This window comes from Furipterus horrens, unplaced genomic scaffold (genome assembly GCF_987537825.1).
Source record: "Furipterus horrens unplaced genomic scaffold, mFurHor1.1.pri manual_scaffold_3, whole genome shotgun sequence".
NCBI lineage: Eukaryota > Metazoa > Chordata > Mammalia > Chiroptera > Furipteridae > Furipterus > Furipterus horrens.
In genome coordinates this window covers 103,210,503-103,238,009 of record NW_028327173.1, presented here as the reverse complement: position 1 = coordinate 103,238,009, position 27,507 = coordinate 103,210,503, and the positions used below count along the sequence as shown (strand labels likewise).

General features: G+C 38.5%; 1 protein-coding gene across 1 annotated transcript in view; it reads left to right on the top strand.

Annotated features, from left to right (window-relative positions):
• Positions 1-27,507, top strand: part of CCDC138 (coiled-coil domain containing 138) — a 193,773-nt gene that overhangs the window by 153,224 nt on the left and 13,042 nt on the right. The gene's annotated exons all lie outside the window — the stretch shown is intronic.

The window sequence follows — 27,507 nt, the reverse complement described above, 5'->3', positions numbered from 1 at the left end:
GGCTTTCCTCTGTGCGGGCCCCTTGCTGCAGCACCAGTGTGCATCTTTGTTCAGCATAGCAGTCGTGCGCGTGTGCAGGCCTGCCTGTTAAGTCATTTCTTGTGGGCAGGTTTTATAAATTTGATTTAAAAATTGGTTCATTGGTCTTCCATTTCATCACAAAGTGACTTTCAAGTAGCTTGGGGTCAGGACCTTCAGGGATATGTGGCCTATTCATTCTGTAATCTCTGCACAGAGAGCAGAGTATGTTTGATACTGTTCTGTAACATGCTGCCAGTTTTACAGCTATATAAAAAGTTGTGTAATTACCTTAATTATGCTTGCATTTCCTAGCCTGACACTGTAACAGAATCTTTTTCTAAGACTATCCTTTTACTTTGTAGCACTGGATAATATGAACACGTTTTAATCAAGCTTTAGGTATATGTTATCAGAAACTTGTTCTGATACTTTGTGAAAAACAAAACAATGAAATTGTCGTGTTGCTGAGTTGTGGGGGGAGAGTAAAATCCCACCTGCCAATTAGTGTGGTAGAGAAAGCTGAGAAATCAAGTAATTATACAGATAATGAATATACTATTTTTATTCATTTTTAAAAAATTAGAGTTCTCTGGTTCTTTAAAGGATTTTTTTCAGTATTGTGTTTATTGTTTAAAAGATGAAACATTCACATAAGTTTAAAGGTACAAAAGTGAACAGTCTGTTTCAGTCACTGTTTCCTTTCTAGAGAAATCAGTGTTACTGTTTTTTCCTACATCTTTCCATAGATATACTATGTCTGTGTACACACAGATGCACTTACTTTTTCCTTTATATTATTCTTTTTATCAAAAGAATGCTAGCATACTATAGGTGTTGCTGTGAACATTATATCTCAAAGATCTTCTTATATTAGTATATAAAGAGTTGCTTCAATTAAAATTCATGCTTTTAAACAGATCACCATTAATGGGTATTTGAGTTGTTCCTAGTCTTTTGCTAATAGAAATAGTGTTCCAGTATACAAACTTAAACAAAGGTAAATTTGTCTATGTGGGAACTTATTTGGTAGGAAAAAACCCTGGAATTAAAATTATTGGCTCAAAAGGAAATTTCTCAGATTGTGAAAATGACATGAAGTAAAGAGTGGGTAAAATAACAAAAGGAAAAGAACAAGGGAGCCAAAGAGACAGTTATGAAGTTGTTTAATCACTTACTTTTAAATTTTTTTACAAATAGCTTCTTTTTGATGGCTCAGGAATTGAATCTAGTATACACACCCAGATATAGTGATATGGATAATTCAAGCAACTCTTACATCCTATACCCATTTCCCCGTATGACTACATTATCCTTTCCACTCCTAAATCCATTCAGCTTATGCTCGTAGAATAGACTGAGTAGGTGAAGGAAGTCCTGTTGCTGAGCCCTGCTGACACATGGGGACACTGAAGCTCCTGGCAATTAATACATAGCAATTGGCAGGTGTTTGGGCAGGCTAGGCTTCAAATGTAATATATGCAAATTGAGGCCTGCCTGTGTAGACATCTTCTTTGATGTTTAATCGAAACATCAAAGCAGACTGGCAAAAAGCAGATGTTATTTTCTCTGTTCTAAAGCATTTTTAAAATGCCATCTACATTTAGTTTTTCTTCATTTTTCTGAAATAATTTTATTTAGGAAAAATATACATAACATAAAATTTACCATCTTAATCATTTTTAAGTGTACAGTTTGTTAGTGTTAAGTACATTCACATTGTTATGCATCTGTCATCACCATCCACATCCAGAACTCCTTCATCTTCCCCAACTGATAGTATGTGTTGGGGACCCCCCGACCTGCAGAGATCCCGTGGTGTTGCAGACAAAACAAAGACTTTCCAGGCAGCTTGTGCTAGGGGGGAGAAGGATGGCAAATGTCTGAGACTGACAAATGCCTTGATTGCCTTGCTCCAAGGTCTTTTATTGAGTGCAGTAAGCTTAAGGGCATATAGCATGCACGTAAATCTCATCAACCAATGTTAAACAGTGCTCATTACAGAAAACATGTTGTTCAGGGATAACAATTGAAGGAACATTGAGAACTCCCTCAGGTCAGGGTGTGTTAGACACAAAAACTTCAGATGGCCATAAAATAGGGAGGGTAAGTTCATTTTGAGTTAAAGTTAAAACATCTGCTGCTGGTGCGATGAAGCAATCAAGCAAGGTAAAAGAACAGGGCAAACTTTAAAGGACATAAAGCATTTTCTCATGGCTCGGTTCCCACCAGGGCCCACTGGCTATAGCATCTGGGCAGGTATGCACCCAGCTTTCCCAGTTTTCTGGTCAGGTCTTACAGGCTTCATTTCCTTTGCCAGGTCTACGTGGGGCTCCAAGTCTTGATACTTTCCCAGGGGGACCCTGACAGTATGTACACATTAAACACTTAATTTTCCAGTCCTCTAGTCCCGGGCAAACACCATTCTAGCTCTGAATTTGATTTCTATAGTTACTCCTGTAACTGAAATCATACAACATTTATCTTTCTGTGAGTGACTAACTTCACTGAGCATAACGTCCTCAAGGTTTGGGCATGTAGCATGTGTCAGAATTTCCTTTTTAAAGGATGAATAATATTTCATTGTATGCATATAACACATTTTTTTAAAGACTTATTTATTTTTAGAGAGGGGGACAAGAGGGATAAAGAAAGGAAAATATCAATGTGTGACAGAAACATTGATCCATTGCCTCTCATGAGCCCCCAACCAAGGACCTGGCCTGTTACCCAGGTGTGTGACCTGACCAGGAATTGAACCGGTGACATTTAGGTTTGCAGGATGATGCCCGGTCCACTGAGCCATACCAGTGAGGGCTGCATATACCAAATTTTGTTCAGCCATTCATCCATCAATGGACAATTGAGTTGTTTTTATTTTTGGCTGTTGGTGAGTAATGGTCATGAGCATAGGTGTACAAATATCTCTTGGAGTTTCTGTTTTTCATTTTTCGGGGTCTTTTGAGTAGTTTTTAGTCATCAGATGTCTTTCATCAGAGCAAACAACCATGTTTGAAATTGTACTGGGATTAAGACAATACTTTAAGGAAAGAGCATTCAGAACTTTGTTTAGGTTATCCCCAAAGCCCATTCAGCCACCAAAGCAAAATGCAGGCTGTTTTCAACATCTGACTTTGTAGTAGTTAAAACAAATTATTTGCCAGCTTAATTTAAACCCAGAGAACATAATTTTATAGAAATTATAATGTAGTTTCTTAAAGATCAAAATGGTACTAGTAGCAGCCCTTATATTCTCCTTTGTCCCTCCCCAAAGGCCTATTTATAATCTTGATGTTCCGCCTTGCTGATCATTAAGAGAAGAGTGGTTGGCTTTGGACACATGAAACTGAAATAGCCACACCAGTTTTTGTGCCAGGCATTAGAAACTCTAAGCCAGAGTTTGCCTGTTTATCTTTTAAGACTATTACAAATTTTATGAAAGAAAAACATATCTCTTTGAGGTAAAATAGGTATATAACATTATGTAAGTTTCAGGTGTACAGTATTATAATTGGCTATCTGTATACACTGTACATACAAAGTGATCCCCACCAGAAGTCTAATTATCATCTTTCATTGTACAGTTGACCTCCTCCCATTTCACCCATCCCTCAACCTCCTTCCCCTCTGGTAACCAGCAATCTGTTTTCTGTAACTATGAGTTAGTTTTTATTTTCTTTTTAAAAACTTCACATATGAGTGAAACTATATGGTATTTGTCTTCCTCTGACTTGACTTATTTCACTTAGTGTAATACCCTCTAGGTGAATCCATGTTCTTGGAAATGTCAAGATTTCTTTTTTTATGGCTGAATTGTATTCCATTGTATATACCTATGCACCATATCATTTTCATTCACTCATCCACCAATGAACATTTAGGTTGTTTCCATGACTCTGATACTGTAAATAATGCTGTAATGAACATGGGGGGGGGGTGCATATATCTTTTCAAATTAGTGTTCTCATTTTCTTTGGACAAATAATCAGAGGTGGAAGAGCTGGATTATATGGTAGTTCTTTTTGTTTTGTTTTGTTTTTTTGAGGACTCACCATTCTCTTTTGCATAGTGGCTGTACCAGTTTACCTACCCACCAACAGTGCATAAGGATTCCCTTTAATCCACATCTTTTCCAATGCTTTTTTTTTTTTTTTCCTCCCACTTTTTACTTCTCACTGAAAAAAAAAATGTTTTTCAGCCCTGGCTAGGTGGCTTAGTTGGTTGGAGCATCGTCCCTTAACCAAGAGGTTGCAGGTTTGATCCCCAGTCAGGGCAGATACCTAGGTTGTGGGTTTGATTCCCAGTCGAGGCCACATACAGGAAGCAACCGATTGATGTTTCTCTCTGACATTGATGTTTCTCTCTCTCTCTCTCTCCCCTCCCCCCTCTCAGGTGTATGACATAGTGGTTAGACATTTATATAATTTACAAAGTGATTCTCCCCTGCCATAAGTCTAGTACCTGCTGGCATCATACATCATACAACACTTATTATTTTTTGTCTTTGATAATACCTATTCTAACAAGTATGAGATGATATCCTGTTCTAGTTTTGATTTGCATTTCCCTAATAATCAATGATGCTGAACATTTTTTCATATGCCTGTTGGTCATTATTGGGTTGTTTGTTTTTTGTTGTTGAGTTATATTATGAGTTCTTTATATATTAACCCCTTATCACGTTTATAATTTTGCAAATTTCTTCTCCCATTCAGTAGTTTGCCTTTTTCATTTTGATGATGGTTTTCTCTCTTAAGCAAAAGCTTTTCAGTTTGATGTAGCCACATTTGTTTATTTTTGCTTTTCTTTTTTTTTTTTGCTTTCATAGTCAGATCTACAAAAACATCTCTAAAACCAATGTCAGGGAACTTGACACCTTTGTTTTCTTCTAGAAACTTCATGGTTTCAGGTCTTATATACAAGTCTTTAATCCATTTTGATTTAATTTGTGCATATGGTGTAAAATTGTGGTCTAGTTTCACCTGTTGCATGTGGCTGTCCAGTTTTCCTAAAGCTGTTGAAGAGACTGTCTTTTTATCCATTGTCTGTTCTTGGCTCCTTTTTGAATAAATTAGTTGTCCATAAACATGTGGGCTTATTTCTGGCCTCTCAATTTTAGTCCATTGATCTCTGTGTCTCTTTTTTATACCAATCAATACCATACTCCTTTGTTTGAAATTTCATATAGTTTGAAATTAGGGAGTGCTTTGTTCCCTCTCAAGATTGCTTTGGCTGTGGAACCTTTTGTGGTTCCATACTAATTTTGGATTTATCTAATTATATGAAAAATGCTATTGGAATTTTGATAGGCATTGCATTGAATTTGTAGGTAGCCTTGGGTACTATGGACATTCTTCCAGTCCATGAGCATGGAATGTCTTTCTTTTTATTTGTATCTTCTTTAGTTTCTTTCACCAGTCTCTTACAGTTTTCAGTGTACAGGTGTTTCACCTGTTTGGTTAAATTTATTCCTATGTATTTTATTCTTTTTGATGCATTTGTAAATGGGATTGTTTTCTTAATTTCTTTCTGATAGTTCATTATTAGTGTGTAGAAACACCACAGATTACTGTATACTAATTTTGTATCCAACAATTTTACTTAATTGATTTATTCTAACAGTTTGTTGGTGGAGTCTTTTGGGTTTCCTATAAATAGTATTATGTTGTCTGCAAATAGTGACAGCTTTACTTCTTCCTTTATGATTTGAGTGTCTTTTACAGTGGAACCTTGGTCCTCGAATTTAATTCATTCAGAAGGCTGTTCAAGAAACAGTTTGTTTGAAAACCGAATCATGCTTATACTCGCACATTCTCTCCTTTGTTTATCACCTGAGAGACACATGACTGATTATACAGGTATCAGCGTGAAAGTGTCATCAGGTTGAGAATTGAAGCTTTGTTTTAAAACTGATATATATTTTCTGTGAACAGCTTGGTTGAGACAGAATTTTTAAGATGGGAGATGGTTGGGAACTGAGGTTTGACTGTATTTATTTTTCTTGTTGTCTAATTGCTGTGACTAGGACTTCCAGTACTATGTTGAATAAAAGTGGTAAGAGTGGGAACCATGACTTGTTCCTGAACTAAGAAGGAAAACTTCTAGCTTTTACCAATAAGGATGATGTTAGCTCTGGGCTCGTCTTATACAGTCTTTATTATGTTGAGGTATGTTTTGTCTATACCTACATTATTGAGAGTTTTCGTCGTAAGTCAGTGTTTAATTTTGTGACATGTTTTTCTGCATCTATTGATGATTATATGATTTTTATCCTTTTTTTTGTTAATGTGGTGGATCAAGTTGATTGATTTATGGGTGTTGAACCATTCTGAGATAAACCCCATTTGATCATAATTTATTATCCTTTTAATGAACTGTTGAATTAGGTTTGCTAATATGTTGTTGAGGATTTTGCATCTCTGTTCATTAAGGATATTGGTGTGTGATTTTCTTTCTTTGTTGTGGTCTTTATCTGGTTTTGGTATCTGGACAATGCTGGCCTTGTAAAATGACTTTGCAAGTGTTCCTTCTTCTGCAATTTTTTGGAAGAGTTTGGGAAGGATAAGTTTTAAATCTTCTTTGAATGTTTGGTAAAATTCACCAATAAAGCTATCTGGTCCTGGACTTCTGTTTGTTGATTACTTTTGTTTGTTGTTTTTGATTACTGATTCAGTTAATGTAATAGTAATCAGATTATTCAGAGTTTCTGTTTCTTCATGTTTAGCCTTGGAAGATTATATGCTTCTTGGAATTTATTTTTTCTAGGTTGTCCAATTTGTTGCTCTATAATTGTTCATAGTAGTCTCTTAATGATCCCTCGTATTTCTGTGGTATCACTTGTACTGTGTTCTCCTTCATTTCTGATTTTATTTGAGCCCTCTGTTATTTTTTCTGGGTAGTCTAAAGGTGTATCAAATTTATCTCTTCAAAGTTTGTTAGTCATTTTTTGTTGTTTTTTCAGCTTTTATTTCATATATACCCATCTGATCTTTTTAAAGTATATTTTATTGATTATGTGTTACAGTATCCCCAATTTTTTCCCCCATTTGCTCCCCTCTGCCCAGTACCCCCCTTCCCTCCAGCAGTCCTGTCCCCTTAGTTCATGTCCATGGGTCGTGCATATAAGTTCTTTGGCTTCACCCTTTACTATATTATTCTTAACTTTGCCCTGTCTATTTTGTACCATCCGATTATGCTTCTTAATCCCTGCACCATTTCTCCATTTCTCCCCTTTCCCCCTCCCAGCTGATAACCCTCCAAATGATCCCCATACCTATGATTCTATTCCTATTCTGGTTTGCTTACTTGAAATTTGTTTGTACGGTATTTTTTAGATTTTGTTGTTGATAGTTGTGAGTTTGCTGTCATTTTAATATTCATAGTTTTGATCTTTTTCTTAAATAAGTCGCTTTAACATTTCATATAATAATGGTTTGGTGATGATGAACTCCTATAGCTTTACCTTGTCTGGGAAGCACTTTATCTGCCCTTCCATTCCAAATGATGGCTTTGCTGGATAGAGTAGCTTTGGTTTTAGGTCCTTGCTTTTCATCACATTGAATACTGCTTGCCAGTGCCTTCTTTGCCTGCAAAGTTTCTTTTGAAAATTCAGCTGATTGTCTTATAGGCACCCCTTTTGTAGGTAACTCTCTGCTTTTCTCTTGCTGCTTTTAAGATTCTTTATCTTTCACTTTTGGCATTTTAATTATGTTGTGTCTCGGTGTGGTCCTCCTTGGGTCTAGCTTGTTTGGGACTCTCTCTGCTTCCTGGACTTGTATGTCTATTTCCTTCACCAATTTTGGGGAGTTTTCCTTCATCATTTTTTCACATAAGCTTTCCCTTTCTTGCTCTTCCTCTTCTCCTTCTGACACCCCTATGATTCTGATGCTGGAACATTTAAAGTTGTCCCAGAGGTTCCTAAGCCTCTCCTCATTTTTTTCAATTCTTGCTTCCTCATTCTGCACTGGTTGACTATTGTTTTCCTCCTTATGTTCCAAATCATTGATTTGAACCCTGGTTCCCTTCCCTTCACCATTAGTTTTGTGTGGATTTTCCTTTGTTTCACTTATCATAGCCTTCACTTCTTCTCTTATGCGTTTGCCATACTCAGGTATATCTGTCAAGCCTGTGAGATCTTTATCATCAGTGGTTTGAACTCTGTGTCTGTTAGGTTGGCTATCTCTTTGTTTGTTAAGTTGGCTATCTCCTCGTCGCTTAGTTTTCGCACTGGAACTTTGATCCGTTCCCCCTTTGGGGCCATACTTCTCTGTCTCCTCATCTTGACAGGCTCCTGTGTTTGCTTGCCTCTGTGCCTTAGGTAGAGTTGTTGCTCCTGTTACATTGTAAGGGGTGGAGGCTTAGGTTTTCTCGTCAGTACAGGGCGACCTGTTTCACCACGTTGTGTCGCTGTATGTAGGGGAGGGGTCTGAGAGGGAACAATGCTGCCTGCCCAGCACTCGCCCCTTTCCCAGGCAGTTCTTCCACTTTGTATGGGACTGGCGCCTCTCTAGTTGTTAACAGGGCTGTCGTTCCCAGAGTGGGTGGGTCTGCAGATGTTCTAGGACTGTGGGGGCCCTTTAAACAAGTGGACTCTGCTGAGAGACCAGCAGTCTCTGCCTCCACCCCAACCCCCACTGGTTTGCACAGTCGCAATCAATGAGGCTTTATTTTCCCTGGCACTGAGACTGTGAGCTGCATGGTCTGGTCTGGTTCTGGGAGTGCTCCCCAGATGTCCCTCCTGACTTTTTAAAATATGTGACTGTGCTTTCTGGCAGCCTGCCACTGCCACCACTGCTGCCGCCACCACACCGCGTCCTCTCCGCCCCGGCTTTGCCCCTCCTGCCTGTCTGGATGAGTATTTCTTCTTTATATCTTTGTTTTTTGGACTTCCATGCAGCTCGATTTTCTGGAACTTCTGATTGTCTCTAGTTTTGAGGCGGTTGTATTCCTTCTTAGTTGTGGAGAGAGATGCAGAATGTTTGTCTAGGCCTCCATCTTGGCCGGAAGTCTCATTGTATTTTAAATGCTATTTATAAATAATGTGTGCTATAGTTGTAACCTAAATTTTTATTCTTTATTAAAGATTTTCTTAGTTAAAAAAATTTTAATTACAGTTGACATTTAATATCTTAGTTTTCAGCTATACAGCAGAGTAGTTAGACATATAATTACATTTCATTCTTTAAGTAGATTTTGTGTTAACAGATTGATACACACACATACACAGTCACATATACATTCATATGACTTGCTGAAAACTAAGTTTAGATCATACTTGAGTTAGACTACCTTGGGGAAAGTAATTTTTTTATTTCTACTTTTACTACATGGTTATGTGCAAAGGACACACATTGTCTTTAGTACTCCATTGCTAGCATATACTACCTTTCATATTCTTTTATCAAAATATTCCTCTGGCTTTATTTACGTATTTATTTGCATTTTGTTGATTCTATTATTTAATATAGTAAGTCCTCACTTAATGTCATTGTCAGTAGGTTCTGCGAATTTAACTGAATTAATATATAATGAAACAAATTTTTCACAGCTAATCGATATAAACAAGAATTAAATTCCTATGGCATCTCATTCATATTACAACAAAAGATACTGGATCAGCCCTGACCAGATAGCTTAGTTGGGTAGAGCATCCTGATATGCCAGGGTTGCGGGTTCTATCCCTGGTTAGGGCAAATACAAGAATAAACTGATGAATGCATAAATAAGTGGAACAGCAAACTGATGTCTCTCTCTCTCTATCTCTGCCTTCCTGTCCCTTCCTCTCTCTCTAAAATCAACTTTTTAAAAGAGACATTGGATTAAAGAAGCTGCATTATTTGGGGACTTGCTGTAGTTCACTTTACTCAGTATACTATCAAAATATTGTAATATAGTCTTTCAAGCTGTGCTTATGGATTCAAAAAGAATGAAGAATGCAAAGCTATCATGTTTTTATGTCTTTTATAACTATTAACTTATTTTTCTATATTTGAAATAAAGTCCTGTATGTATATTGTGGGAGCTTCTGAGTTTTACAGAGGCTTGTTAAAAAGGAAATTAACTATTTTAAAGGTCATGATTTAATATTTTTGTGTGATTTTTTTCTGCTCAAGCTTCCCTAATACTGATAATAATGATTTATACCTTAAAAAAATATTTTTATACATTATTTTGTTCAACTCATAACAACATTGAGAGCCTTCAGTTTTCACTATTACAAACTTTACTGTGGTCCTTATTCAGAAACCTTCGCTTACATCTCTTTCAGATACATTCTGAGAGGCAGAATTGCTGAATCAAAGGCTCTATACTCTTAAGGCTTCTGATACAAATTTGCAAAAATTCCAGTTATTTTATACTGCTAAGGTTGAATATTTATTCTATTGTGAGTTTCTTGTTTGGGCCATCTGTTGATTACCAAAAATATTAAGTCCATCTTTTCCTTTAAAAATTTTTTAAAATTGTTGTTCAATTACAATTATTCCAGTTTCTCCCCTGTTGCTCCCCTCTGCCCTGCGTACACCCCCAACTCCCACAGTCATTCCCCACCCTGTTGTCCATGACCATAGGTCCTTTATACTTGTTCCTTAACTAGACCCTTCCCCTTCTTTCCACCATTATACCCGTCCCTCCACCCCTCTGGTCGCTGTCTGTCTGTTCCTTATTTCTATGTCTCCATTTCTGTTTTGCTCATTGGTTGTTTTCATTAGGCTCCACTTATACGTGAGATCTTACGGTATTTGCCTTCTGCCACCTGGCTTATTTCACTTAGCATAATACTCTCAAGTTCCATCCATACTGTCTTGAAAGGTAGGAGTTCCTTCTTTCTTCCTGCTGCATAGTATTCCATTGTGTAAATGTACTACACTATTTTGATCCACTCACTTACAGATGGGCACTTAGGCTGTTCCGAGCACTTGGCCATTATAAGCAGCGCTGCTATGAACATTGGGTTCCATAGGTTCTTTTGAATTGGTGTTTCAGGATTCTTAGGGTATAATTCCAGCAGTGGGATCACTGGATTAAAAGGCAGTTCCTTTTTTAATTTTTTGAGGAAATTCCATACTGCTTTCCACAGTGGCTGCACCAGTCTGCATTCCCACCAACAATGCAAGTTGTGACACCATAAGACTTCTAGAGGAAAACATAGGTAGTAAATTTTAGAGATCCCATGCAGCAATATTTTAGCCAATATATCTCCTAGGGAAAGGGTTATAAAGGAAAGAATAAACAAATGACTGCATCAAATTAAGAAGCTTCTGCACAGCTAAAGAAAACATCAGCAAAATGAGAGGGAATCAACCATATGGGAAAATATATTTGCCATTGATACCTCAGACAAGGGTTTTTTTTTTTTTTTAATTTTTTTTATTATTTTTTTCAAAATTCAATAGACTTTTATTTTTCTTTTATTTTTTGGTTTTTCAATTACAATTGTCCCATTTTTCCCCCATTGCTCCCCCCTCCCAGTCCATCCCTTCTCCCGCAATCATATCCCTCCCCGTTGTCCATGTCCATGAATCATTTATACACGTTCCTTGACTAGACCCTTCCGTTACTTATACCCTTCTCTCCCTCCCCCATCCCCCCTATTGACTACTATTCTGCTCCTTGTCCTATTTAGTTCGTTTGTTTGTGTTGCTCTTTAGTTTCCTGTATTAGGTGATATCATATGGTATTTTGCTTTCTTTGCCTGGCTTATTTCACTAAGCATAATTCTCTCTGGTTCCATCCATATTGTCGCAAATGGCAGGAGTTCCTTCTTTCTCTCTGCTACATAGTATTCCATTGTGTAAATGTACCACAGTTTTTTGATCCACTCATCTACAGATGGGCACTTAGGCTGTTTCCAGTACTTAGCTATTGTAAACAGGGCTGCTATGAACATAGGGGTGCATAATTTTTTTTGAATTAGGGTTTTAGGATTTTTCGGGTATAATCCTAGCAGTGGAATCGCTCAATCAAAAGGCAGTTCCATTTTTAGTTTTTTGAGGTAATTCCATACTGTTTTCCATAGTGGCTGCACTAGTCTGCATTCCCACCAACAGTGCAGTAGGGTTCCCGTTTCTCCACATCCTCGCCAGCATTTGTTGTTTGTTGATTTGTTTATGATGGCCATTCTGACTGGTGTAAAGTGGTATCTCATTGTGGTTTTTATTTGCATCTCTCTGATGGCCAGTGATGTTGAGCATTTTTTCATGTGTCTATGGACCTTCTGTATGTCCTCTTCGGAGAAGTGTTTGTTCAGGTCCTTTGCCCATTTTTTAATTGGGTTGTTTGCTTTCTTGATGTTGAGTCGTATAAGCTCTTTATATATTTTGGATATCAGTCCCCTGTCTGTTATATCATTGGCAAATATGTTTTCCCATATGGTTGGTTTCCTTTTTATCTTGCTGATGTTTTCTTTTGCTGAGCAGAACCTCTTTAGTTTGATGTAGTCTCATTTGTTTATTTTTTCCTTTATTTCTCTTGCCTTAGGAGATGGATCCGTGAAGATATTGTTACGTGGGATATCTGAAATCTTCCTGCCTATGTTTTCCTCTAGGACTTTTATGGTTTCATGACTTACATTTAAGTCTTTGATCCATCTTGAGTTTATTCTCGTGTGTGGTGTAAGTTGGTAGTCTAGTTTCATTTTTTTGCACATCCCTGTCCAGTTCTCCCAGCACCATTTGTTAAAGAGGCTCTTCTCACTCCATTTTATGTTCCTTCCTCCTTTATCAAATATTAGTTGACCGTAGAGGCCTGGGTTTATTTCCGGGCTCTCTATTCTGTTCCACTGATCTATATGTCTGTTCTTATGCCAGTACCAGACTGTTTTGATCACAGTGGCTTTGTAGTATTGTTTGATGTCTGGTATCGTGATTCCTCCTGCTGTGTTCTTCTGTCTCAAGATTGCTTTTGCTATTCGCGGTCTTTTTTGGTTCCATATGAATTTATGGAGTATTTGTTCTAGGTCAGTGAAATATGTCGTTGGTATTTTAATAGGGATTGCATTGAATCTGTAAATTGCTTTGGGTAGTATGGCCATTTTGATGATGTTGATTCTTCCCATCCAAGAACATGGTATTTGCTTCCATTTATTTGTATCTTCCTTAATTTCTTTCTTCAGTGTTGTGTAATTTTCAGTGTACAGGTCTTTTATCTTTTTGGTTAAGTTTATTCCTAGGTACTTTATTTTTCTTGTTGCTATAGTAAATGGTATTTTCTTTTTTGTCTCTGTCTCTGATATTTTATTGTTGGTGTACAGAAATGCCTTAGATTTCTGTACATTTATTTTGTACCCTGCTATTTCGCCAAATGCACTTATTCTATCGAGTAGTCTTTTAGTGGAGTTTATAGGGTTTTCTAGGTATACTATTATGTCATCTGCATATAGTGATAGTTTTATTTCTTCTTTCCCAATTTGGATACCTTTTATTTCTTTTTCTTGTCTGATTGCTATGGCTAGGACTTCCAACCCTATGTTGAATAGAACTGGAGAGAGTAGACAGCCTTGTCTAGTTCCTGATTTCAGGGGGAATGCTTTCAATTTTTGTCCATTGAGTATGATGTTGGCTTCAGGCTTCTCATATATAGCCTTAATTATGTTAAGGTATGCTCCCTCTATTCCCATTTTGCTGAGTGTTTTCAACATAAATGGGTGTTGTACTTTATCAAATGCTTTTTCTGCAATTATTTATATGATCATGTGATTTTTGTCTTTCATTTTGTTTAGGTGACGTATTATTTTTATTGATTTGTGAATATTAAACCATCCTTGCATCCCTCAGGTGAATCCCACTTGATCGTGGTGTATGATCTTTTTGATGTATTGCTGGATCCTGTTTGCCAATATTTTATTGAGGATTTTAGCATCGATGTTCATCAGTGATATTGGCCTGTAGTTTTCTTTCTTTGTTGTGTCTTGACCTGGTTTTGGGATTAGGGTAATACTGGCTTCATAGAAAGAGTTTGGGATTTTTCCCTCTTCTTGAATTTTTTGGAATAGTTTGAGGAGGGTAGAAGTTAATTCTTCCCTAAATGTTTTGTAAAATTCGCCTGTGAAGCCATCCAGTCCAGGGCTTTTGTGTGCAGGGAGATTTTTGATTACTGTTTCAATTTTCTTCTTTGTTATTGGTCTGTTGAGACTTTCTACTTCTTCTTGATTCAGTTTTGGAAGGCTATATGTTTCTAGAAATTTGTCCATTTCATCTAGGTTGTCAAATTTCTTGCCATACAGTTGTTTGTAGTAATTTCTTACAGTTGTTTGTAATTCTGTGGTATCAGTCGTGATTTCTCCTCTTTCATTTCTGATTTTGTTTATTTGGGTCTTCTCTCTTTTTTCCTTGATGAGCCTGGCTAGAGGCTTGTTGATTTTGTTTATTTTTTCGAAGAACCAGCTCCTAGTTTTGTTGATTTTTTGGATTGTTTGTTTAGTCTCTATGTCATTTAATTCTGCTCTGATCTTGATGATTTCCTTCCTTCTTTTTGCCCTAGGCTTTGTTTGTTGTTGTTCTAGTTCTTGTAGCTTTAGGGTTAGATTTTTTATTTGAACTTCTTCTATCCTTTTCAGATATGCCTGTATCGCTATGAACTTCCCTCTTAGGGCTGCTTTTGCTGTATCTCATAGGTTTTGGGCTGTTGTGTGTTCATTGTCATTAGTTTCTAGAAATTTCTTGATTTCTTCTTTGTTGCATGAATATTTTTGGAGAGAGACGCTGAGATTAAGTCCAGCAAGCAGGATGAGTGGCCAGCAACGGCCGGAGGGCTATAACTTTCTCTGGTTATCAGCGATTGTTCACAGTCCACCATTCCTTTTATTGAGTTGCAGAAAAGATTTTTTTTAAAGTAAAACTAAATAGAAACTAAAAAGGCTTACATAGTAACAAACATTCTTTCCACTAAAAGGGATATACATTAACCTATAGAGCTACAGAACTAAAAGGCTTACATGATCCCACTAAGAGGGATAAACATTAACCTATATGGCTACAGAGCAAAGTGGTAAATCATGAAGGTCCAAGAGTCTGTTCTACATCCGATATAGTCGCTAGGGGAGAGAGGAGACACTAATTTTCAAGCTTCTTTGTTCTTAGAGACTTGTAAACCAGCCCCCAAGAATTGTGTGCAGGTAAGGGTCCAAGGGTCTGCACCACATCTGATGTTATCACTATGGGAAGGAGGCTTAGGTCTTCAGCCCCCTTTGTTCCCTGGCTACCAGGAGCCGCGTGCAGCTGCTGGCGTCTGCAAGACTCGCTTGCAAGTTCTTGCAGGCTGAGATCACAGGACACCAGGGTGGGGGGGCCCACTTGCAGGCCCCCCGTTAGAGGGCTTGTGACTTTCGCCTACACTTCTTTGATATCATTGTTAACCCATTCATTGTTTAATAGTGTATTATCCATTTTCCATGAGTTTGGGTGTCTTTGATTTTTTTCTCTAAGGTTGATTTCTAGTTTCAAGGCATTGTGGTCTGAAAAGATGCTTGATATGATTTCAATTTTCTTGAATTTGTTGAGGCTTGCTTTGTGTCCTATCATGTGGTCTATCTTTGAAAATGTCCCATGTGCCTTTGAAAAGAATGTATATTTTGCTTCTTTGGGGTGAAAAGTTCTATATATATCAGTTAAATCCATGTGGTTTAGTGTGTTGTTCAATGCCTGTATATTCTTGGTGTTTCTTTGCGTTGATGATCTGTCTATTGTTGATAATGGAGTGCTGAAGTCCCCTACTATGAGTGTGTTGTTGTTGATATCCTTCTTGTGGTCTTCTAGTATTTTCTTTATGTATTTGGGTGCTCCTATGTGGGTGCATATGTGTTTATCAGTGTTATATCTTCTTGATGGATTGTTCCTTTAAGTATTATGAAATATCCTTCTTTATCTCTTTTTATGGCCCTTGCTTTGAAATCCGTTTTGTCTGATATGAGGACTGCTACCCCAGCTTTTTTTTCAGGTCCGTTTGCTTGGAATATTTTTTTATATCCCTTTACTTTCAGTCTATGTAAATCTTTTGTTTTGAGGTGTGTTTCTTGTAGATAGCAAATATGTGGGTCCTGTTTTCTTATCCATTCCATTACCCTATGTCTTTTAAGGGGAGCATTTAATCCATTTACATTTAAGGTTATTATTGACATGTATTTATTCATTTCCCTTTGTACCTCTGTTCCTCTACTCTTTTTTTCTCTTCCTTTTTCTTAGAACATTCCCTTTAGCATCTCTTGCAATGCTGGTTTGGTGGAGATGTATTCTTTTAGTCTTCCTTTGTCTGAGAAACTCCTATTTCACCTTCTATTTTGAATGAGAGCCTTGCTGGATAGAGTATTCTTGGTTGTAGGCCTTTGTTTTTCATTGCTTGAAATATTTTTGACCATTCCCTTCTGGCTTGTAGTGTTTCTGTTGAGAAATGGGTCGATAGCCTTATTGGAGCTACCTTGTAAGTTATTTGCTGTTTTTCTCTTGCTGCTTTTAGGATTCCCTCTTTGTCTTGGAATGTTGCCATTTTAACTATGATGTGCCTTGGAGTGGGTTTTTGGGGGTTCCTCTTTATTGGAACTCTGTACTTCCTGGACTTGCATAACTTTTTCTCTCATCAGGTTGGGAAAATTTTCTGTCACTATTTCTCCTATCAGTTTTTCTATTCCTTGTTCTTCTGATCCCTCTTTAATTCCAATGACTCTGATATTGTTTTTCTTTATGCTATCCTGTAATTCCCTTACCTCTTCTTCATACTTTTTCAATCTTTTTTCATTTTGCTGTATCGTCTGAGAACTTTTTTCTGCATTATCTTCTAATTCACTAATCCGATCCTCTGCTTCGTTTAGTCTGCTTTTGACTGATTCTACTGTGTTTTTCAGTCCAGAGATTGTATTCTTCATTTCTTCCTGGTTCCTGTTGATAGTGTCTATATCTTTTTTTTATGCTGCAGTAGTTCTTTGCAAGTTCCCTGTAATTTTCTTGGAGCTGTTGGTAACTTCCTTGGAGGTTGTCATAGTTGTTTTTAAGGTTGTCGAGTATTTTGAGCTTCTTCACCACCATAGTTTTGAATTCCATGTCTGACATTTGGGCTATGTCTATTCCATCTATCTCTCTTTCTGGGGATTCCTCTTTTCTTTTCATTCAGAGGTTGTGTCTGCATCTTACCATGTTGGATTCTTCTTGTTTATGTTTGTTTTTTGGGTTTGTCAGACAAGGGTTTTGATCTCTGAAATATATAAAGAGTTCACACACCCCAACACCAGGAAGACAAAGAATTCAATTAAAAAATGGCAAAGGACCCGAACAGACACTTCTCCAAAGAGGACATAGTTTGGGCCTATAGGCATATGAAAGGATGCTAAACATCACTAGCCATCAGAGAGATGCAGATTAAAATCACAATGAGATACCACCTCACACCTGTCAGAATGGCTGTCTTTAACAAATCAACAAACAAGTGCTGGTGAGGACTATTAATCAATCTTTTGGCAAATATATTACAAAGAGACACCCCCCAAGCTTGGCATTACCCTTTTATTTTGCTCTGTTTTGTGTTTTGGAGCTTATGCCTTTTAATATATAAAGTTTTTTGCAGAAATTAAAAATGTTTTATTGTGAACATTTACAGTCTTTTAAAAAATGAATCTCTTTTAATCATTTTTATTTTTCAATTGCAGTTAAGATACATTATTATATTATTTTTGTGTGTGGATCCCAGTGATTAGATATTATGTAAATGGTCATCCTGATAAATCTCTCACCCATCTGACCGCAAACATAGTTGTTACAGTAGTATTGACTGTAGTCCCTATGCTGTGCTTTACATCCCCAGGACTATTCTGTAACCACCAATTTGTACTTCTTCATCCCTTCACCTTTTCTACCCAGCCTCCCTCTCACATGGCAATCATCAAAATGATCTCAGCATCAGAGTCTATTTCTGTTCTTCTTGTTAATTTATTTTGTTTTTTTATATTCATTCATTGATATAATAGGTATGTATTGAATGACATTTTATGGTTCAATTTTTTTTTTTTATTCTTAAAGAGGACCTTTTAACATTTCATATAATACTGGTTTGGTGATGCTGAACTCCTTTAGCTTTTTCTCATCTGGGAAATTTTTTATCTGTCCAGTTCAAAATGATAGCCTTGCTGAGGAGAGTAATCTTGATTGTAGGTCCTTGCTTTTCATCACTTCAAATATTTCTTGCCAGTTCCTCATTACCTGCAAAGTTTCTGTTGCGAAATCAGCTGACAGTCTTATAAGATCTTCCTTATAGGTAACTAGCTGCTTTTTTCTTGCTACTTTTAAAATTCTCTTTTTGTCTTTAACCTTTTGCATTTTAATTATGGTGGATCTTGGTGTGTCTTAGTATCAGCTTGTTTGGGACTGTCTCTGCTTCCTAAAATTGTATGTCTATTTCCTTCACCAAGTTTGGGAAGTTATTTTTCATTATTTTTTCAAACAGGTTTTCAGTTTCTTGCTCTCTCACTTCTCCTTACAGCACCCCCATGATGTATATGTTGGTATGCTTGAAATTGTCCTGGAGGCTCATTATATTATCCTCATTTATTTTATTCTTTCTTTTTTTCTGTACTGATTGGGTCTGTTTTGCTTCCTTAGATTCCAAATTGCTGATTTTATTCTCACCTTCATCTGCTCTGCTGTTGATTCCCTGTAAATTATTCTTCAGTTAGTGTATACCTAACTTCTGACAGGCTGTTGATGTTTTCACTAAATTTATTGAACATCCTTATAACCAGTGTTTTGAACTCTGGATCTAATAGATTGCTTGTCTCCATTTAGTTTAGTCTTTTTCTGGAGTTTCGATTTGTTCTTTCATTTGGGTCATGCTTCTTTGTCTCCTCATTTTGGCAGCCTCCCTCTGTTTGTTCATGTATTAAATAGAGCTGCTGTGTCTTAGTAGTGTGATCTGTTGTAGTGGGTATCCTGTAGGGCTCAGTGGCACAGCCTCCACTATCTCCCGAGCTGGGTACTCAAGGTGCTCCCTCCATGTGGGCTGAGTATACCCTCATGTTGCAGATGAACCTTGATTGCTGTTGGCACATCAGTGGTAGGCGTTTACCCCCAAGTTGATCAGTTGCAAGGTCTGGCTGCGACTGCTGACCACTAACCTCCAACCACTGTGGAAGATCGGCTGTGCAAACATGCACCCCACAATGCAGGACTTACTTCAGCAGAGCTCTGGTGCCTGCTGAATTTGCCCCTTCGGTGCGTCTCTTGTGGAGGTGATTGGTTGGTGATACTTTGACATGGTCTGAAGCTGTCCACTGGGTGCTCTGGCTCTAGGTCCTCCCAGGATATGCAGGCCAAAGTCAGCCACCACCTGTATTCTTGATGGGACCAACCATCATGAGCTACAAAGCAATCTGCAGATGGCTGCTACTTTTGCTGGGCTTGGAGTTGCCCAGGATAGGCCAAACTGGGAACTATGGCCACCTGCCACTAGTGCCAGGCTGGGGCCATTTAGTGAGAGATTTGGGGCATGCGAGGCTTGATGGTGCTTGTTTGAGAGATTGTAGGAAAGTGTGAAGCATGAGCCAAGATGGGCCATTTGTATGGAAAAGCCACTGGAAGCAGCCCGGGTGGATCTGAAATTTGGTGGGGCATTTGAGGCAGGCTGCCCCTAATGCCCTCGGATCAGTGGAAACTCACTGTACAGCAGTGGTCTCAGGATCACGGATGAGAGACAATAAGTAACCCAAACAACTGTATTTTCTTTGGGAGGAGGAAAGGTGGCTGATCTCTCCAGAGGAGAAAAGCCCTGATCAAGCCTTCGAAGCTCCTTTCATTGAGGAGGTTACCCAGGAGATACAGAATCAGAATACACAAATCATCAATCAATTTCAAATGCTTGGATTACTGTTTACTAATAACACTGGTTACTAATAACAATGTAAGGAACATAATGAGCATTCTGGGTCACAATCCACTAGGCATCCTCTCACTATATGGATGTCAACTGAATACACCTTCCGGGTACTTGGTGTTAAACAGGGTCTATAGCTAAGTTAAGAGATGAGAAAAACAGAGGAAGCTTCAAAGCAAAATATTCATTCTTTAAATCCAATTCCCACAGGGACCCCCTGAATGGGCTTTCAGTTCATGCCCGTCTCCAGCCTTCCTGATCTTCTAATCTAGACTTACAGACCTCCTAGGGGTGCCTAGCTTGCAGCCAGGCTACAATTCCTGAAACCACACCAGACAGTCTCCTATAGGCATTGTCTTAGAGAATCAGCAGGGTTGGGCAAACAGTGTGAACAAGGTTGATGGAGACTCAGATATAGCACCTCCCTGCTGGCTCTGTGGGGTGAGGGCTCAGGAAAAGAACAGTGGCCTCTGCCAGCACTTTTTCTGGGAGTAAGCTGACCTTCAACTCTTGCCTCGTTCCAGACACTTTAATTCTTCCCCATGTGTCCCTGGTGCCTTTTGAACTGCTGTCCCGCATGGAACTTAGATGGAATATGTCTAAATAAGTATGCTCAGGCCCTTTAAGAGGAACTTCTTGAGACTCCAGCAGCCCTACTCATCCCTCAGCCTCAATCCCGGCTGGTTTTTACAGCCAGAAATTGAGGCTCGCTCTTCTTGGCACTGGAACCCTGGTCTAGGGGACCTGGTGTGGGACTGGGACCTAAGACTCCCCAGGGAGCACATCTGCAGGTGAGATACCCCTTCCAGTTTTTACCCATCAGACCTGAATCTGTCACCAGCACAGTCTGCATCTCCACCCTCCTACCAGTCTTGATGTGGCTTCTTTAATTCCCTGGTTATAGGACTTTTATTCAGCTAGTTCTCAGACAGTCCTGAATGATGGTTCTGTAGTTTAGCTGTAATTCTGATGTGGTTGTGGGAGGATTTCAGTACCATGTTTACCTTCACCACTGCCACTTTGACTGGACATCTCAAACATTCTGGTAGGGCCAAAAGGCACTATCTTCACTTAAAAAATCCCATTGTTGCCCTGGCAGCATGGCTCAGTTTCTGGAGCATTATCTCGTGAACCAAAGGATCGGGAGTTCGATTCCTAGTTGGCACATAGCTGCATTGTGGATTTGATCTCTGATTGAAGGCGAGAAGGAGGCCAATTGATATTTGTCTCTTGTCTCTCTCTCTCTCTCTCTTTCTCTCTCTCTCTTTCTCTCAAAAGCGATAAATAAATGTCCTTGGGTGAGGATAAAGACAAAATATCTAGTTTTTTTAATCTAGATTGAACTGGGTATACTTTTTTCAGCCAGGGGTTTGATTATCAAGGCTGGCCACTGAATCAGTTTGCTCTTTCGTAACCGAATTGTAGGTTTGGCTGCTTGCTGCAAGCAAAGCAAGACTTGTGAGTCAGGTGCTGGTACAAAAGGAACAGAGTTTAATTCAAGTGCCGCATGACCTGGTATAATGGTGGACCCTCATCTCAAAACCACCCCCAACTTCTTACACAAGCCCATAGTTCTTATAAAGGTAGCTTTTGGTATTTTTGAGTCCTATCCATTCATCCTTCTAGCTTTTGGCACACTTGTTTTAAGAACCTACCCCTGTGCCACTAGGGGAGACTCCCCAGCACTCCCTTGTCTGTGGTAACAATTTTCCCCTTCAAAACTCTGGATTCTTATAATCTTACAAGAATAAATGGATGGAGGTCTCATCTTCTGTACTTTCTTCCTGCTTTCAAGGGATGTAGTCTTACCTGTGCCTGGTGCAGAGATTTGTGTTGTCTACTAAAGAAAGAATGGAGGGAATCCTTGGAGGATTGTTGTCTTCAGAAGGCTACATATGTAGTGTTTAGAGTATGGCACTGCTGAACAATTGAAGCTGTTAGACTGCTTCATATCTCAGGAGGTGGTTGTGTAGATGGGTTTCCAAAGTGAGACCTATTGTGTAGGCAAGCTATCAAGTATTTAGTGAGAGGTATGGCTAGGAGTGCAGGGAAATTTATAGTGAAATCAAAACTAGAGAGACTAAAGGATCCTTGTGATCTAATCCTGAGCAGGGTTTTGTGTGGCACACCCAACAATGGGATAAGTTTGTTGAGGAAGCCCCTGTTTGGGAAATGCGGACAAAGGCATTATTGGTTCAAGTATGGGCATAAAGTATAACCATTGTCAAAAATAATTTAAAAAATTAAAAGTAATATTGTCACTTAGCTTAGGAGGCACCATTCCTTTTTGAAAGAGGAATTTTAAATCTCTTCGGAGTACAGGTCCAGTTTTCCCCTGCAGTATCAATAGCAGCAGCAAGATCTGAGTCCTTAAGTGGTGCCCTCTATGTGTGTGGTATGTTTTAGGCTTGATTCCTTTGAGCTTTAGGGAAGAGCGTGTTGTCAGCAGGACATCATAAGGACTGGTCAAATTCTTGGCTAACTGCTGTTCATGAACTTGAGTCTTCCATATGTTTAGTAAAACTCGGTCTTCTGGCTGGAACAGGTATAGGGGCTTGTCAGTTGGGTAAAAAGACCTGCAATGAGAAACTTGTGCAAAATTGTTATTGTTTGCTTTAAATGTTGTATATATTGTTTGATTTTTTTTTATTCATCTTCTAAATCTAAAGGGGGTTCCTAAAACAGAAACTTGGAAGGGTCTCTTATAAATGATTTCAAAAGGGCTTAATTTAAGCTCTTTTTAGGGTGTTATCCTAATTTAGAACAAGGCAATAGGGAGTGCCTGGTCCCATTTCAAATGTGTTTCCTGGCATATTTTCACTAGGGTCTTCTTTATTGGGACATTGAGCCTAGTCCTTTCTAAGAGTTATACAATGGTTTTGCTATAATGCTATAGTTTGGGATCAAAATTTGGCAACATCCTATAATCCCTAAGAATTCACAGAGTTGCTCCTGGTTCTCTGGGATTTTTATTGTAGCAGTGGTGTGTTTTTGATCATCCATCAAGCTCCTAGTGCCCTGTTTCAGTTAGAATCCCAGGTATGCCACCTCCTGTTTGCAAATCTAGGCCTTGCGAAGTGATTCCCTTGTATGCTCTTTTTCCCAAATTATTTAGAACTCTGGTGGTGAGGAAATACTCCTTGTATGTAGCTATTATCAAGTTGTTTACATAGTATAGAAGAACTCCTGATTTCAATGGACTATTCCTTAAATCTTTGGCTAAAATTTCCCCAGATTGTGTCAGGGAATTCTTAAAACCTTGTAATAATACAGTCCAAAAGTATTGGGGTGTGGCTTTAGTTTCTGGGTCCTGCCATTTAAAGGCAAGTAATAGGCTGATTCACCTATTTGGATGCAGAAAAAAAACATCCTTCAAATGTAGGACTGAAAACCATTTGCTCTCCCCAGGCAAAATAGGATGAATGTCCTGGAAAACAACACGTATGGCCCTAAGGCCCTGTACAAATCTATACTCATCAGAGTGAGGCTTTTTGACTAGCAAAATGGGAGTGTCATAGGGAGACTAGCATGGCCAAATTAATCCTGATTTTAAGAATTTCTGTAATACTGGTTGAATTTCCTCTAAAGTATCCCTTTTAACCCTTTGACGCTGACAAATTTTCCCAAAAGTGCCAGCGTTGCTCCCAGTGGCTTTCTTCAATGGCTATAAATGTAAGTAACAATGGAATAATTCTTATTTGATGTTTTGTTCTCTTTTTTTGTACCTCAGGTTATATATTGATATAACTTTTTTTCATGTTATTCCAAATTTCGAATTTTTATGCTTGTTCAAATACTGACATGTTAATTCTGTTATACTTTTTACTTACATTTTAAATGGTCCTTTTAATTTCATTTATCTTTGCAATAATCGTCGAAACTCTATGCAGTCTGTAGGCTAAGGAAGCTTTTGCTAATGGACATTTTCATTGCTTCACAGTATAGTGTTAGCATTTTGTTTATAAACTTTTTCACTGTTGATATCTATTGATATATGTCTCTAGAGTGAATGCCGTTTGTGTTAATTTTTTTTTGTATGTTATGAAGTTTTTTTCCAAAAATGTATGCAATATGTGGCATACTTCTTGCTTGTTACCCATGTTGCTATGTGTTTTTTCAAATTATAATAATAGGTTTTATATTATGCCATATATTGTACTTGAAAAGCCATATTGAAGGAATTTATTTTTTCTAAAATAATTGTTATAATAAAATTTTAATTCAATAAATTTTTTGCTAAATTGCGTCAAAGAATACCGTTTACAAAAGAAGAGTGTATTTACTATATCTCATGAAATTTTCAGAAAATTATGAATAATAATGTTTTCATAGACATTTTTCATAAACTCTGCATTTCTTAGCAAAATAGCCTGGCATTTCTCACATGAATTTTAGCCATTACGCATGGACTCAAAGGGTTAAGGGGGTATTATTTCTTCTGTGGGATTTGTGCCCATTCTTTTTTCATTACATTATTTTTTATTGTATTTTTTCCATTACCATTTATCCCCCATATCCTCTTCCACTACCACTCTACCCCTGCCCTGACAATCACCACACTGTTGTCCATATTCGAGTTCTTTCTCCTTTTTTCCCTTTTTCGCTCTGTCCTTTCATGCATTCCATCCACCACCCTCAGAGCTATTGGCCTGCTCTCTGTTCTCTATGAGTCTGTCTCTCTTTTGCTTGTTAGTTCAGTTTGTTCATTATATTTCACATATGAGTGAAATCATATGGTAATTGTCTTTTTCTGACTCACTTATATAACATAGCATAGTGTTCTCCACGTCCATCCATGTTCTCACAGAGGATAAAATCTTCTTTTCTATAGTGGAGTAGTAAGTATTTCATTTTGTAAATGCACCATAGCTGTTTTATTCACTCATCTACTGATAGACACTCAGGCTGCTTCCAAATCTTGGCTATTGTGAATAACACTGCAATGAACATTGGAGTGCATGTATTACTTTGAATTAGTGTTTTGTGCTTCTTCAGATAAATTCCCAGATGTGCAATCGCTGGGTCATGAGGCAGTTTCATTTTTTAAATGTTCTGTGGTAACTTCATACTGTTTCTATAGTGGCTGCATCAGTCTGCATTCCCACCATCAGTGCAAAAGGGTACCCTTCCCCCACATCCTCAACAACACTAGTTTGTTGACTTATTGATGATAGCCATTCTGACAGGTGTGAGGTAACATCTTATTGTGGTTTTAACTGGCATTTCTTTAATGATTAGTGAGGGATGTTGAGTATCTTTCATATGTATATTGGACATCTGTATGTCCTTTTTGGATAAGTATCTATACAGGTCCTTTGCCCATTTTTAATTGGATTGTTTGTTTTCTTGGTGCTGAGTTTTGTTATTTTTTTAAAGTATATTTTATTGATTATGTTGTTACAATAGTTCCCATATTTTTCCCCTTTGCTCCTCTCTGCCCAGTACCCCCCTTCCCTCCAGTAATCCCACCCCTCTTAGTTCATGTCCATGGGTTGTGCATATAAGTTCTTCGGCTTCACCCTTTCCTGTGTTATTAACTTACCCTGTCTATTTTGTACCAGCCAATTATGCTTCTTGATCCCTGCACCATTTCCCCGTTTCTTCCCCTCGCCCCTCCCAGCTGATAACCCTCCAAATGATCCCCATACCTATGATTCTGTTCCTATTTTGGTTTGCTTAGTTGGATTTTGTTCTTATTTTTTAGATTCAGTTGTTGATAGTTGTGAGTTTGTTGTCATTTGTGTTCTTAGTTTTGATCTTCTTTTTCTTAAGTAAGTCCCTTTGACATTTCATTTAATAATGGCTTCGTGATGATGAACTCCTTTAGCTTTACTTTCTCTGGGAAGTACTTCATCTGCCCTTCCATTCCAAATGATAGCCTTGATGGATATAGTAATCCTGGTTGCAGGTTGCCTTTCATCACATTGAATACTGCTTGCCAGTCCCTTCCTGCCTGCAAAGTGTCTCTGAGAAATCAGCTGATAGCCCTAGAGGCACCCCCTGTAGACAACTCTCCGCCTCTCTCTTGCTGCCCCCAGGACTCTGTCTTTATCTTTCACCTTTGGCATCTCAAATATGATGTGTCCTGGTGTGGTTCCCTCTGGGTCCAGCTCGCCTGGAACTGTCCAAGATTCCTGGACCTGTATGTCCACCTCCTTCACAAAATTTGGGAAGTTCTCCTCATTTTTTTCAATTCTTGCTTCCTCATTCTGCATTGGTTGACTGTTTTTTTCTTCCTTATGTTCCAAATCATTGATTTGAACCCTGGTTTTCTTCCCTTCACCATTAGTTTTGTGTAGATTTTCCTTTGTTTCATTTAGCATAGCCTTCATTTCTTCTGTTATGCGTTTGCCATACTCAAGTATATCTGTCAAGCCTGTGAGCATCTCTGTCACCAATGTTTTGAATTCTGCCTCTGTTAGGTTGCCTCATCTGTTAGGTCGGCTATCTCCTCATCTGTGATGTTGACTATCTCCTCGTTACTTAGTTCTCCCACTGGAACCTTGATCCGTTCCCCCTTTTGGGCCATACTTCTCTGTCTCCTCATTCTGATAGGCTCCTGTGTTTGTTTGCCTCCACGTCCCAGGTAGAGCTGTCGCTCCTGTTATGTTGTAAGGGGCAGAGCCTTAGGGATTCGTCAGTACAGGGCGACCTGTTTCACCACGTTGTGGCGCTGTGTGGCGGGGAGGGTTCTGAGAGGGAACAGTGCCACCTGGCCAGCACTAGCCCCTTTTCCAGGCACCTCTCCCACTTTTGCAGCAGACTGGCACCCCTCAAGCTGCTGCCCTGGTCGTCATTCCCAGAATAGGTGAGTCTGCAGACGTTCTAGGACCATGGGGACCCTTTAAACAAGTGGACTCTGCTGAGAGACCAGCAGTCTCTGCCTCCACCCCAACCCCCACTGGTCTGCACAGTCAGAAGCAATGCGGCTTGATTTTACCCGGTGCTGGGACCGTGAGCTATGAGGTCTGATGAGGAGCTGGGAACACTCCCCAGGTGTCCCTCCCACTTTTTAAAACATGTGACTGCACTTTCTACTGGCCTGCCGCTGCCACTACTGCTGCCACCAGAACACTGCGTCCTCTCAGCCCTGGCTCCGCCCCTCCTACCTGTCTGGATGAGTATTTCTTCTTTATGTCTTTGTTTGCTGGACTTCCATGCAGTTTGATTTTCTGGAACTTCTGGCTGTTTCTAGTTTTGAGGTAGTTGTATTCCTTCTTAGTTGTGGAGGGAGATGCAGCATGTCTGTCTATGCCTCCATCTTGGCCAGAATTCTCTCCTATTGGTGTTGAGTTTTATAAGTTATCTATAAATTTTGGGTATTGACTCCTTATCAGATGTATCAGTGAATATGTTCTCCCATTCACTGGGTTCTCGTTTTATTGATGGTTTTCTTTGAAACGCAAAAACTTTTTAAAATTAATGTAGTCCCATTTGTTTATTTTTTCTTTTTTTTCCCTTGCCCAAGGAGATATATAAGAAAAGATGTTGCTATGAGAAATGTCCGATTTTACTTTGTATGTTTTCTTATAGGATTTTTATGACATCAAGTCTAACATTTAAGTTTTTAATCGATCTTGAGTTTATTCTTTGTGTGGTGTAAGGTGGTTGTCTGGTTTCATTTTTTGTACATATCTGTTC